This window comes from Amphiura filiformis, chromosome 12 (assembly GCF_039555335.1).
Source record: "Amphiura filiformis chromosome 12, Afil_fr2py, whole genome shotgun sequence".
Lineage (NCBI taxonomy): Eukaryota > Metazoa > Echinodermata > Ophiuroidea > Amphilepidida > Amphiuridae > Amphiura > Amphiura filiformis.
In genome coordinates this window covers 63,068,705-63,083,367 of record NC_092639.1, presented here as the reverse complement: position 1 = coordinate 63,083,367, position 14,663 = coordinate 63,068,705, and the positions used below count along the sequence as shown (strand labels likewise).

Below are 14,663 nucleotides of genomic sequence, written 5' to 3'. Positions count from 1 at the left end.
TGCTTGATAGTTATTTTTTACATAAAACATAATGTTGTGAATGCCAGAGACTTAGTTTAAAGATACTTCAATGTAGGCCTAGTTCACCTGTCAATCAAACTCAGAAACAGTTTGTTTGTATATATTTTTTCTTGATGATTGAAATTTCTAACCCATCGGGAAACAGCATGCCCTATGGTTAGGTTTTTACCTTTAAACATACAAACTCTCTAAAAAGTTAGGTCTTAGTAATAGGAAACTAATGCTAGAAAACAATTCCTAGAAAAGTTGCCCTTTTCCTTCCTAAAGTTCAGACATCATTGGCCATTGTCTGTGATTGTGTGCTTTTAAAGTTAAACATATCACAGGCCGTGGTGAGGATTGACATGATCGTCAGATGCAAAATAGTTCACTCATTTCTGACTATCATTATGAATACATGTTTTGAAGCTCCTAAAAATTGGTTAATGCAAACCATGCAATACAAACAAAATGCCCTTTTTAATATGATACATGCAGAGAGCAGCATGCACTTTGCTCAGTGTGCTACACTATACATGTATGCTCTGTGTGATACAAAAATACACAATTACTTTACTATCAACAATAGCATTGACATAACTACACAAAAGATACAGAAAAGGGATATACAGGGTGTAACAAAAAGTTTACCATCAACTTTTGCTTGTAAAGTTGACCAGGTGCATATAGCCAGGATATGTGGCTGCTAAGGGGCTGTTATTTTCTTGGGCAGGGAGGGCACCTATGTTTCAGATGGACATTTTATTTTTAAAAGACCATATATATACAATACATAAAAATATTTCATATAGCCCCCTCACGAAAACTAGTGCATTGCATTTGTGCTTGCTCAATTAGCATTTTGTGCAAATTTTAGTACACAATTTGTTACCGTTCTTTTTTTATGGACCTTTTCATTTTACATGTAAAGTCTATGGAGATTAATATTAGAGAAGGCTGTTAATTAATGGATGCTATAGCCTCATTTTAGGCTATTTTAAGAACTTACAAGTTCATAAAAATTGGCAACAAATTGTGTAATAAAATAGAAAATGCCACTTGAGCAAGTCCAATTAAAAATACGTCTGGAGTGGGGGCTATAGCTAAAACAAAAAATGTCCTACACCTTAGGCCAAGTAAAAAAATAAACATATTTCACGTCCGGGTTTTTGAAAAAAAAGGAGGAAGAGGGGACTTTTTATTTTATATTTTTTATTGCAAAATCAGTGTAAATACCCATAATTAGAGCTGTTTTGGCATATATACAATAATGCCTGGAAAAAGGAGGAGGCCTCTTTTTATTTGTTGTTCCGAGAGATAGGCCCCCTCTAACTATCACAAAACCTTATAAAAGTGTTTCTTGTATATTAGCAAGACTATAGAAAGCATCTCTACTTCCTAGACATATTTTTTTGAAAAGTTGTAACTGAATTTCAAAAATAAAAATATAATTGAAGAAACCTCAAAAAGGAAGCGGGAGGGGCGTGAAACATGTTTATTTTTTATTTGGCCTTAGTGGTTATGAAACAAAGGTGAGGGGTCATGAATATGTCAGTGAGCAGAGTCGATTTTTATGAACCCCTTCCATCGTGGGCTGAAAATTTTGTGACCCCCTATCTTTGGCGGCATATTTTGATGACCGCCCTTTTGTATGCATACCAGAGACAAATTTCCAAAAAAAGTTAAGAAATGTGTGTTTGATGGAAAGGTGTGCACAGTACAGAAACATTATTTTGTCATTGTAACTAAAGATTGTAAAATTTGTGATGGAAAGTGTAAATGTGCTCGTAGGGCACCCACATTTTTTTAAAGTCACGCCCTTTCACTCGTTTTCAGAGAAGAACGGCAGCCCTTGCTCAGATTGACGCTTGAATGCCCTGTTATTCTGTTAATGAGCGACATATACAAGGAGCTTTGTTTGCGCAGACCAATGTCTAAAGCGCGTAATCGGCCAATCAAATTATCACGTCTGTAGTTATGTTTGTCAGGCGATTGAATCAGCCAATCAGAACCAGTGCCGTACTACCGGGGGCAGAGGGGGGCAACGTGCCCCGGGCGCTACCCTTAAGGGCACCAAATTGACCAATTCAGCATCGATTCCGCGCCCCTCCAAGCGATGAAATTGTCTTTTATGCAAAGGTCATTCAGCACTTTTGAGCCAACCTGAAGCATTCATCCTTGTTCACCTTAACTGATATTGGAGGTCAAGCTTCACCTCGATCAGCTTACTTTTGCTCACAAATTTGAAGTCAACTTTCACTATATAAAGTGTTCTGTTGGGCCAAGCTTCACCATGCATCCAAAAGGATTTTCATTGTCTCACCATTTATGCGTTCAATTTGTCACCATGCATCGGTTCACGATAATATGCCTGAAAGCGAAAGCCAAGTTTAACCTTAATCATACGAATGCTTTTATTAGTTCAAGCTTCACCCAGAAGTTCATTTTGATAAGTCTAAACTTAATCATCGTAAAGCGGTATCCAAGACGAAGAAGAAAATAGTGAAGCTTGACGTGGCTTGAGGAGTGTACTGAGTTCCAAGATTCACAATGATGCCCACATTAATGTCTTCTGGATCTTCTTATTGTGGGATAGCAACCCCTGTAAACATGGTAAATGTATTCCTTATTTTTAAGATGCTCGCTTGGCTTCTGTAACAGTATCCACATCAAGTTGTGAAGCAAGTGTGTATGCTGTGGATAGAAAAAAATCACGATTATTATTGACATACCTCTGTTGAAATGTTCTCATTCCTAAAACACTATTACAATGTACCAAATCATTGTATATATTATCTTCAATTAATTGTCACCATAATTAGTTCCTTCTCCTAATAAACAAGAAATCAAGGGCTCAGGGACATAACATCTTAACTCAAAATTGCTACTTTGAGTGCACTGTGTAAATACAAACCATGATGTAGATCTATATGATTTTGTGTACATTAAAATTTTCATATTAAAATCTCATTTTCATCACAACGATACTGTGGCGTATATTGGGGGTGCCACCAGTGTTCGAAATATGCCTCAAAAAGTTACAGGCCAGCCAGGCTTGACCTTAAAAAGTTACCGGCCAGCCAACTAAATGCCAGTCAGAAAATTCCGGCCAGGCCAAAAAGTTACATGCCAATGGCCGGCTGACCGGCCATATTTCGTATGCTGGGTGCCACCCCCAGTCCCAACCTTTCCCTGGTTCTGGAGTAAGGTGCATCTCATGCCCCTCTTGTCAAGCAAATTTCTTGTCCCTAGTCTCAAAACATGCCATTGGTCAATATATTACTGCATACCAAATTTTAAATTATTCCAAAACCATAATAGGGGGCCTCCGTGATGCTGAAATTGTTGGTCAATGACCATACCCTAATGTTAATGTTAGAAATTATTGCTGCCTTATGCATTTTAGTTCATGCAGTTAGGACTATTAATGAATAAAGATGTTAAAAAAGCATACTTGTCTCAAAATTAAACATAAGGGAGCTATCTACAAAGACCAAGTTTATGTAAACACAAATGGCTGCCTTGTGCTGTCTTTACTGTGTAATTGTGAAATTGCTAAAATATTCATAACTTTCCTATTTGTGCTAACTTTGACCTGTTAGGCAGATAATACTACAGACTTGAGATCACACACTTGCAATTGCATCTAGACCTTGCTCAATTTGATGAGACAACACACACAGGCCTGATGAGCTCGAGGGTAGCCTTGTTCAAGGCCTTCTAAGATTTCCACCCTGCTTGAACTATTTTTGGGCTCATGAAGTCAGTGAGGGCCACAGATTACAGCTATTAATGACCGTGCATATGCTGAAAAATTGAACTTGGGCTCAGTCTACGAACCGCCAAACAGCCTTGTCTCGCCATACGAGCTCGCAGGCACAACCCGAGTTTGATTGTTCAGCTTAATACACATGATTATAAGCAGCCACAGTCTGTGATGGTCATATCATGGACAGGGTTGTAGCTAGGATATATTTTAGTGCTGGGTGGCATTTGATGAAAATCTTGCATATTTATTTATTTATTTATTTATTTCTTATTTAACCTGGGGTGACCAATCAATGCACTGGCATTGTTCTCTCTTGGTTCCCAGGTGGAAATTGTTTGCCAAAATAGACCAAATTCTTAACTAATTCAATAAAATGGTGCAATTTTGGCCTCTGAGTGGTGGGCTCCAATGCTAAAATTGGAGCCGAGTGATAAACTCCAAAACCGATTGGTGGGCTCTACCGCCCACCACCGCCCACTGTAGCTACATCCCTGATCATGGACTTGCCAAGCCCAAAAGTTGTGATAGGATTCAAGTGCTGGTCATGAGGAGGAAACTTAGAGGGCTAGCCAGAGGGCTGAGGTTCTTCAAATCTTGAGATTGGATATCTTCGATTGGCACTTTCAGGAAATCAGAGCTGGGTTTTACTCCATGCTCAACGCTCATTGATATTGAGGGAATTAATGTCATTGAGTGATGCTTTGGTACATGTACATGTATGCTTCAGAGTCTCAACATTCTGGGGAAAGGAAATCAGGACCATATTGTTTATCTATGGAATATGAAGTGTGATCCAAGGATCATGCACATTGCACAGCTAGATCAGCAAGGGCTGCAGATGGAGTCATTTCTGTAGACACTGATGAGGGTTTCCCAAATCCAGTTCCAATAAGGCATATGTGTCATGATTATTTACGTCATTCTGCTTCATACTTTGTCTTTCATCTGGCCTAGCATCTACAATGCTCTAGAATTTTAAACTTCTGAGTTTGCTCACCACTACCTATCCACAACTTCACGATATAAACCACCTCTGCTGAGAACTCCCATCTGAAGATTTGAAGAACCTCAGCCTCCATTCTTTTAACATATTGGGTGCTGTGACTGCTGTCTCATCAAATTGAGCAAGGTCTATAAATGTGCAAGTGTGCGATCACTCTTCTGTAGTAGTATCAGCCTAACAGGTCAAAGTTGGCACAAAAACAGTAACGTTATGTATTCACAATTACACAGTAAAGACAGCAAATGGCAGCCAATTTTGTTTACATAAACTTGGCCTTGTTATTTTTTGAGTAAGACTGTTATTTTGATCATCTTTTATTCATTGATAGTAGTAAGTACTAAGTTACTAGTACAGCAGTCATTTGTAATGTACACAATGCATGAATAAAAAAGCTGCCTTATGCATATGTCATATGGTATGGCTATTGACCCCCAAAACGACTTTGGAATAAATTTAAATTTGCAATGGGGACAAGAAATTTGTGTGACATGAGGTGATGAGGGGCACGAGATGTACCCTATTCTGGAGCCACTGATTTTGTTTCTAGATATTTGTGTAACTGCATTTCACAAAATGACCAAGTGATAATTTTGACAAGTTGGTACTTTCACAGCTTTGGGGCACATCCATTTTGTATCCTTGCCCTTGGCGCACAACCCCCCTACATGTAGCTACACCAGGCAACATGAAAAGAAACATATATACGGGAATAGCTGTTCTTACCAACAATGGCTGGTGTGTGTCATTCATGGTCTTGTTTGATCACATCTAATCCTGTTCTGCCCCACTGTAAAAATCATCCATCAATCTTCTACATAGTTTTGCAAATGTCTTCTCCATATCCAGTGTACTTGGAAACACAAACACTGCCATGCCTGGAGTAAGCTCCACCATCTGGAAGTAGTAAAACAGTTCAGTATAATTATAACACTTACTGGCAAAGTTCATGGAGATTGAATGAAAGTTGAAAAATTGGCTCAAATTTATTTAGCTGTCAACGTCACACAAGTAGCCTCCAGGTACTGTATTCACCATAATTAGTTCCCTTCTCCTAATAACCACCCTTAAAGAAACTTTTGAAAGACAGCTGTACAACTAAATTCATCAAATGTCTAAATAAAAGTATACCTCAGTTCTAAACAGTGGTGGCACTACTAGGGGCAGGGGCATTTGCACATAAAAATAATTTTATTAAAGAACAACCATGGATCACTTTGCATGTTTTTATTCTTGATTTGAAGGTTTGGGTGTGTAAATTGAAAAAACTGGGTGTGTAAATTTAAACATTTGTGTACAAAGTATAGGCCATGTGGGCAAAAACTGGACGTGTACAAATTTGGGTGTGTAACATTTGCTGGCTGCCTAAGCCCTACAATCAAAGAAATTAATGTTGGTACACTCGGGCATACTAAATGTAAATCGCCACCCCTCTCCCCCAGTTCAATGTTGATGAAAGCACTTTTCCATTGGGCTCTCCAGTCTCCCCAACATTGATTGAGGGGGAATGGGGATGGTAGAGGAAAGGAGAAGGTATGTACTTCTCATCAAACATAGTTATACTAATTTCACTTAACTCTCAGAGCGGCAATGAAGAGTTCCAACATATTGTCAAGGTGTACCAACTATTAAATTCCTTGATTGTAGCTTCCAAGACTATTTTTGGTACTATTTGTGATTTATCCCTCAGAATGGATAAAATAAAAATAAAATCAAATGCCTTGATCACACTTCATCCAGCAGGAATATCTCCAATATTCTACATTTCAATTTTTATTTACGATTTAGCAAAGGAATATACTATAGATAATGCATGATGTATATATCGAATTTTTTATATGATGTATTTTATTGACACGAAATTTTATACAGGTAAAATATGCCCTTCCTGACTGCCATTCTGCCCTTTTTTATGTCCTCTACCAACGGCTAAAATAGTACAAAATATTGCACCAAATGGCGTCATTTGCACCTCAAATTTTTAAAAATCGATAGCTTCACAGGGGGGACACCCCTCTGGCTCCCCCACCCCAGGTGCTAAAGCAGCCATTGAGTGGCACTTTGCTGTTTTCTTTTATTTCATGTGGCACTTCAACATATTTGAGGAAGCCTAATCTACATGATACTTGTTGTGAACATAGCGAGCAGGAAATTGGCAAAGTGTTTCCGTAACTGTTTTCCTTTATAAAGCCATTTTAGAGTGTTTTATTTAAAAGGCTCCCCTTACTTGATAACTCTAGCTTCAATTTCAATTTTTTTTTTGCACACGATAGTTACGCATTCGATGCTAGAGTGCATTGTTAAAATGTTTTTCGGTGGTATAGCGGTGCAATCTTTTGTTATATTTATTCTGTTTAAATGTTGAAATTTGGATGAAAGTTATTTTGATGAGTCAACTACAGTACGGTAGGCCTATCTTTTGAGCAAGATTTGCCTATTTTGAACAGTCTCAAATTTTGCTAAAGTTTAATTTTAGCAACATTTTTGATGCGATCGTCTGTCGTGATCAGCTGTGTAATTTATTATTTTACTTCTGAACTTCCATTGCTTTTACACGCGGTGACCGGTGTCATGCTTCAGCGAATCCGACTAGATTTTGAATGCAATGGTCTCTAGAATGTAGGTATGCTAGGTGAATTCAAATTTGCCATGAAACTGCATCATTTTATATATCAAATTAAAGCCCTTGAGTAAACAAAGCCAAAACTGAAAACCTTTTTTTCATAGCATTTTCCGTAGCAAAGTTACATCTTGTCAAAGATTGACTTTCATCAAACAATGTCAAAAAGATTCAGCTAGCAAAATTCCCCAAAACGGCATTTCGGGGTGTTTCTAGATCTTAGTCTCATTATGATAGCAGCTTTTTTAATGGAACTGCTATCAAAATCCTCTAAAATTCCATGTGCGAGTGACTTATCACCATAAAAAATCATATGGTCAAGTGAAGTATAGAAAACATATTATGTAGGTTTCTTTCTTCGGACACAAGTTTTAAATTTCTATGTAAAAATGCATTGACATTGTCGGCGAATTTGGCTGACTAGCAAATGTGTTTGCCTGGCATACCTATAGAATGTGAAGCTATCGGTGAACAAATTCTTGGCTATCTCTTCTCGAGCAAGGCACCCATGTGTGCCAAAAATCACTTGCTCCCCCTCGGCTCGGCTTGCCAAAATTGCTTGCCCCACCCCTTTCGCTCGATAAAATTTCTTGCCACCCCCCATTTTACCGCCAGGAATTTTTATAGGGCATTAGGGGTGCTTATTTTGTACAAGTGGACTTTTTTTCCAGGTGGGGGTGGCAATTTTACATCGCACCCACCCCACCCCGCAACCCCCCGGTTTCATAATTATTGCACAGCCCCTACGTCAGAAGTAGGTATAGTGCAATAGATAGAACAGTCCCCGGCATGCCCGGGAACAGCCCCGACCGAGAGAATGCTAAATATCTTTATCATGTTTACTTTAAGCTTACCCATGTTGTTACCCGGGCCGGCTAAGTTAAACACACGTCACACATATTTTTAGACTGAAGTACTTACTTATAGGTGATAGCTGCTAACGAAGCCTCTTTCTTTCTCCAGGCATGCCAGGATATCAGTAAAAGTAATATTAGTGGATGAATTATTCACTAGAAAGAATAAGATGACTGGAATTCTTCTTCGCATGTGTGTACATACCAATCCAGCTGATCAGCTGATTCGTTGATTAGTCTCCCACCAGTCGTAAACCAAACTGGTTACGGCATGTATAGCAAGTCAACGGTGCCATAAATCGTTTTAAATTGAAAGAGATGAAATTCCCCTCAAATTCGCATGTTGAAAAGGAAATTTTTAACTTTATCTGGCTGACCTGATAGCTTATGATTTTCTTAAACAAAATATGGCAAAAAAAATTTTTTGGAAACATTTTTTTGAGGGGTCTTGGACCTTGCCCATTCCACCTCCCTTAAGATTTTTCAAAACGTTTTAATAACATTTAAATATCGGGTTATATAAAGGTCATGAAAACATTTTTAAAACGTTATTGCAAATATTTGGGCAAACATTTTTCGTTTTTATACCCTTTATATAACCCGACATTTAAACGTTTTCTATAAACCATTTTGTGTTTGCTGGGCAGTAGATAATCAAACAATGTTTTTTAATGTTATGAAAACGTTTTATACCTTACTATACCCTTTATATAACCCGTAAGTTAAACGTTTTATGACAACCTTTTATAACCTTTTGCGAATGATGTCGAAAACGTTTTGTGTTCGCTGGGACAGTTAGTCGGCAGTTTACCCGAGCAGTATGTTTAGGATATATACTTCAAGCCGTTCCCTTATTTGAATTTTAAATACTGACTAATAGGTACTCAAAGACTGTGTCCGTACCTCAAGTATGTCTGGATCTGCTCCTGCGTCTATCAACAATCTGAACACTGTTTCATAACGTTCACGGCTGACTTCATCGAGTTGCAAATTCTGACTCTATTAATGACAAAAAAGTTGCATTTATAATATGTTAATTGTTGCTTTACAACAAGCATTGTTTGATTTAGTATTCTGATGATTGTACGACAATTTTTTGACAAATGAGAGCAGTTTAATTTATGCATTTATAAGATGTTTCACTCTAATTCCGTAATATACATTTTTAAATAGAATTCCTACTCATTGATTTTTGATCCTGTAACTATTTGTTTTGATGAGATGTTCATCGCTATTCATTTTGATTAGGTATATATTATCACTTGAACCGACAATGTTATCAAAATGAATAGTTTCCGTTTTATTTTAAGATAAACTCAAACTTGATAAATAAACTTGATAAATTGGGTCATTTTTGACACAAATCTATTCATTCTATAATAATCCGATTAACTACGCCACTTCGCCAGCGTATTGTAGTTAGTCTTGCATGGGAACACAGATACTATCTATTAATAGAATGAATAGATTTGCGTCAAAAATGACCCAATTTATCAAGTTTATTTATCAAGTTTGAGTTTATCTTAAAATAAAACGAAAACTATTAATTTTGATAACATTGTCGGTTCAGCGTGTTGTACTTGTAACATGTTCACACCCGGTGATGACTCATTTTGTACAGGAATCTGCTTTGTCCCTATCTGAATAGTTTCCCATGTCAAATTTGACCAATGTCTATTACAAAAATAATGAGTAGATCGTTTTAAGAGTGTCGTCTTGTGTTTTACCTGTAAAAAGCAAATAAATTAATACTAACGAAAGAAATTGTCCTAGAAAACTTAAATTACAATGCATATCCCACAATGTTGTCCCGAAAAGATCTTAACACTGGGATGGTAAATAATTTGAGAAAGACGGTGCAATCTATGGGGTATTTTAAAAATGTACCGTTAGAGGTATAATCAAGCGTTGTTAAATATAAAGTCTGTTTCACTTCAATAGAGGCCGACAGTGTGACGTCACAGTGGCCATGTTGTGGGTACTAGTAAAGTCTGTCCAAAATTTCAGAGCATGAACAACTGGTTAATTAGGTTTAGAGCAATACTAGCAGTCAGTCAATCTATAGAGGTCAATCATATCAAGTAAGTGAATGAGGAGCTCGTGGGTACGAATCATTCATACAAAGGTCTATTGCCATTTGGTCTAATACCATTGGTCTCATTCCCGTTTAGTCTATATTCAATTAGTCTATTATCAGAAAGGCTAATTGCTACTTAGTCTAATGTCCATTTAGTCTAATATTGTTTGGTCTAATAATCAATCACAGAGGCCAATTTTCCAGCTAAAAGCTCACACAGCTCTTATGGTGCTATGCACTCAACCGTGTAGTGTAATCAAAGACTGTGTAGCGACAATTAACTGCTTGCTTGTGTGCTCAGGTGTATCGAGGTGGAAACTGTGCATAGATGGTTTATATTAAGAGAGTCGTTTTTGAATACAAACCTTTCCATATGACACGTTGTTTGATGACTAGCTTTCAAACAGAGTGTGAGCAAAACAGAATAATTTCAAATTGTTTATTCAAAACATTGTTTGTCTATGATGATTTCAAAATAGAATTTAAGGTGAATTGATTTTCCCATATATATAGTACGTCCAACTAAAACTGAAACCGAAATCACGTGATTGAATGGATAAGGGTTTTACATAATTATTAAGGACGTATAGGTATACATTATTATAGTGTGCCAATTGGCCAAAAACCCTCTATGAGTGTATTCCTCAAATGACGTCATTGAACATTTCGCTTTACGGGAATGCAGTAAAGAATTCAACAATATAGAATTATATACTTAAAAAAACAACATTCTTTACCTTTGTCTCTCTAACAGCTAAATGAAGTGGTGTATCTTGAAAGATTGTCTGGGCATTGGCATTGGCTCCAGCATCAAGTAATATCTTGCAGACGTTATCGTGACCATTCTGTGCTGCTTCGTGCAATGCTGTTTTCTTGTATTTCTCTGTACCTGCTCTAGTATCGACTCTAGCACCTGCTGAAAGTAAAATCTGACAAATAGCATCGTGACCACAATAAGCAGCTATCATCAATGGAGTCAGTTTTTGTTTTTTGCGTGTTCTTGCATCGACTTCAGCCCCTGCACGAATTAACACCTTACAGACGTTCACATGATTATTTTTTGCAGCTTGATGTAAGACCATTCTCTCATCTATGTCTATGCCCGCCTTTTCATTAACAGCAGCTCCTGCTTCAAGTAAAATCCGACACACCGCATCATGGCATTTTGAGCAGCTATCCACAGAGCGGTTAAGTTTACATCTGGAAGTCGCGCCTTTGCATTGATCTTTGCTCCAGCTTCCAGTAATATCCTGCATACATCGTCGTGGCCATCCTGTGCAGCTACATATAATAGCGTTATTGAATCCATCTCTAAACCTGCTTGTGCATTAACATTAGCAGCTGCTTTAAGTAAAGTCTGGCACACGATACCATGACCTTCATGGGAAGCTATTATAAGTGGAGTTAATTCCTGGCCCGATCTTGTTTTGGCGTTGACATTAGCTCCAGCATCAAGTAGCAGCTTGCAGCAGTTGTCCTGACCATACTTTGCAGCTTGATGCAATGCTGTTCTCTTACCCATCTCCACACCTGCTCTCACGTTAACAAGAGCACCTGCTCCAAGTAAGATATGACCCACAACATCGTGACCTTCCTGTGCAGCTATCCAAAGTGGAGTTACTTCGTGTCCCCGTCGTGTCCTTGCGTTAACCCCAGCCCCGGCATCAATTAACATCTTACAGACAGTAGCATGACCATTTTGAGCACCTTTCCACAATGGTGTTACTTGGAGACCATGTATAGATTTTCCATTGACATCGGCTCCAGCATTAAGCAACAATTCGCAGAGGTCATCATAACCATTCTCTGCTACCTGATGTAATGCGGTAGTCCCATTCATCTCTATACCTGACATTGCGTTAACGTCAGCTCCTGCTTGAAGTAAAATCTGACACAAGGCAGTGTTACCTGTCTTTGCAGCCAGATAGAGTGGGGTAACCTCGTGTCCCTGGCGCGACCTTACATTGACCTCAGCTCCAGCATCAAGTAAAATCACACAGACACTTTCATGACCTTCCTGAACCGCTTCATGTAATGGACTTGTCTGGTTTACTTCAAACCTGCTCCTACGTTAACGACGGCACCTGCTTGAAGTAGCACCTTACACACAGTACCATGACCGTTCTGAGCAGCAAGCCATAGTGGCGTCACTTCATGTCCCTCTTTGGTTCTGTCATTGACCTCAGCTCCAGCGTCCAGTAGCACCTTGCAGACATTGTTATAACCATTCATAGCAGCTTCATGTAATGGCGTTGTCTCGTTTACTTCCAAACCTGTTCTAACGTTAATGATGGCACCTGCTTGGAGTAGCACCTTACACACAGAACCATGACCGTTCTTAGCAGCAAGCCACAGTGGCGTAACTTCATGCCCCTCTTTGGTTCTTGCATTGACCTCAGATCCAGCGTCAAATAGCACTTTACAGACGTTGTCATGACCACTCATCGCAGCTTGGTGTAATGGCGTTCTTTCATCAAACTTAGAACCCGCTTTTCTGTTACCATTAGCACCTGCCTCAAGTAATAATTGACAAACAGCAGAATGGTCATTCGACGAGGCTTCATGTAGAGGAGTAAACCCAAACTAGATCAAGCAAGAACAATCAAAAGTGGATGAGATTTAAGTTATAACATTTTTTTTATATTAATGTACATGGGTTACATTTTGTTACTTTTCAATGATTGAATTTGTTCTTTGTGTTTTCTGCTTTGTGATTAGTTCACTGTAATGTATTTATTAAATTTATGAAGGTATCTGAACGCTAACTAGATTTGACACTAAAAGTTGTAATCATAATTGTAATACACATTATGATATCAACAACAAGTATGAAATGATTGATTGGTGTTGAAGGTTTCATTCATCCGCATGAGCTGGGTACAAATTGTATTAATTCTGGTTGTGCCTCAATGTAATGTCTCAAATGCTCCACTGATCCTCACAAGATTTTGTTTAAACGCATGATTGTGCACAAATATTCTCAGTAACAACGTAGCTGAGGCCTAGATTGAGGATTCGAATTCGCTGTAGAAGTGACGTAATAATCGGATTAAGTACCAAAGCAATAGATGAATACAATTTTTGAATATATCGCCCTGCACTACAAGCAGGTTGTACTCATCACATGTTTCTGTCTGCAACCATAGATTGAATACAATACCACTTTTTTCAAAGATACTAATCTTACAGGTGCGAGTGATCAGCATGATATTAATATTCTATAGAATTACGATCCAGGTCTCTATCCCTATTCTATGACATCTATGGTTCAAGGCATAGGTACCGAGTGAACGTTGTAGTGAAGGGCGATATATTCAAAATTTTATTCATCTATAATTGCTATGGTAGTTAATCCGATTAATTACGTCACTTCTACGGCGAATACGTATCGTTTTATTTACCCTGTGGGAGCAATTGACATCCATTCCCTTCTGTAATAAGGACTTGCAAGTGTTGTAATCACCGACTGAAGCCGCAAAGCATAGATCGCTTATCTGTCATATGAAAAATGAAACATATTAAAAATTTAATATTATTACCCTTTGTATTTAAGGGAGTCATTAGGCTACAAGTCATTTATAGATGTAATACCAGGATTTCACAGCATAATTCAGCAATGCAGTAATAAAAAGTGATATAACTTCTTTTAATTTTTAATTATTCATGCAAGACATATCAGAATGGAAATTAGTCAAGGAGTATAAATATAAACACAGATTTGTGGTAAATGGAAAATTTTTTACAGAATATCAAGCAACAAATAAAAAACATCGAATTGCCTTTAATTATTACGAACATACCACAAAAAAGGGAAATATCACAAAATTAGGCTTTTTTTTTTGTTCATTCCAGGAAGGTTTTTGAATTTTCTGAATTTTGGTTTTTTTGCTTTGGACATAGAGTTATATTTAGCCAAATATGGTAAAAAGTCATACTTTCGACCTCAATAGTTAAAAAAAAATACGGCCAATAAAAAAAAAATCCCATCTTGCTGGAGAAAATAATCTGTTTCTTCCATACTTTTTCCGTAACAGTTTAGATTTTATCATCAATGGGATACCTCATTGACTCTGCTTGCTTATATTTTGTAAGTCAAACTTTGTCAAAAGTAGATTAAGCCACTCTCATATCGAAAGCTTTCATATCGAAATGGAATGAAACTGCATTGGTAGGAAGTTAGGGTCAAGTTCATTCAACCAAGGTGTAAGCCTATAGCTTGTGATGGATCAAATAGCCAGGCAATTGATATTTTAGACTGCCAAAATAGAGATATGACGGTGTGATATTTCAGGTGGACGTAAGATATGTACAATTATTGAATAAAGATAGTGTTAAGAATACCT

General features: G+C 37.7%; 1 long non-coding RNA gene across 1 annotated transcript; it reads right to left on the bottom strand.

Annotated features, from left to right (window-relative positions):
- Positions 1 to 2,375: 2,375 nt before the first annotated feature.
- LOC140166559 (uncharacterized) lies at positions 2,376 to 8,475 on the bottom strand. The gene is made up of 3 exons (XR_011860883.1): positions 8,311 to 8,475; positions 5,496 to 5,666; positions 2,376 to 2,694 (listed from the first exon to the last, which is right to left on the bottom strand). It is a non-coding gene; the product is annotated as an uncharacterized lncRNA (long non-coding RNA).
- Between the last annotated feature and the right edge of the window lie 6,188 nt (positions 8,476 to 14,663).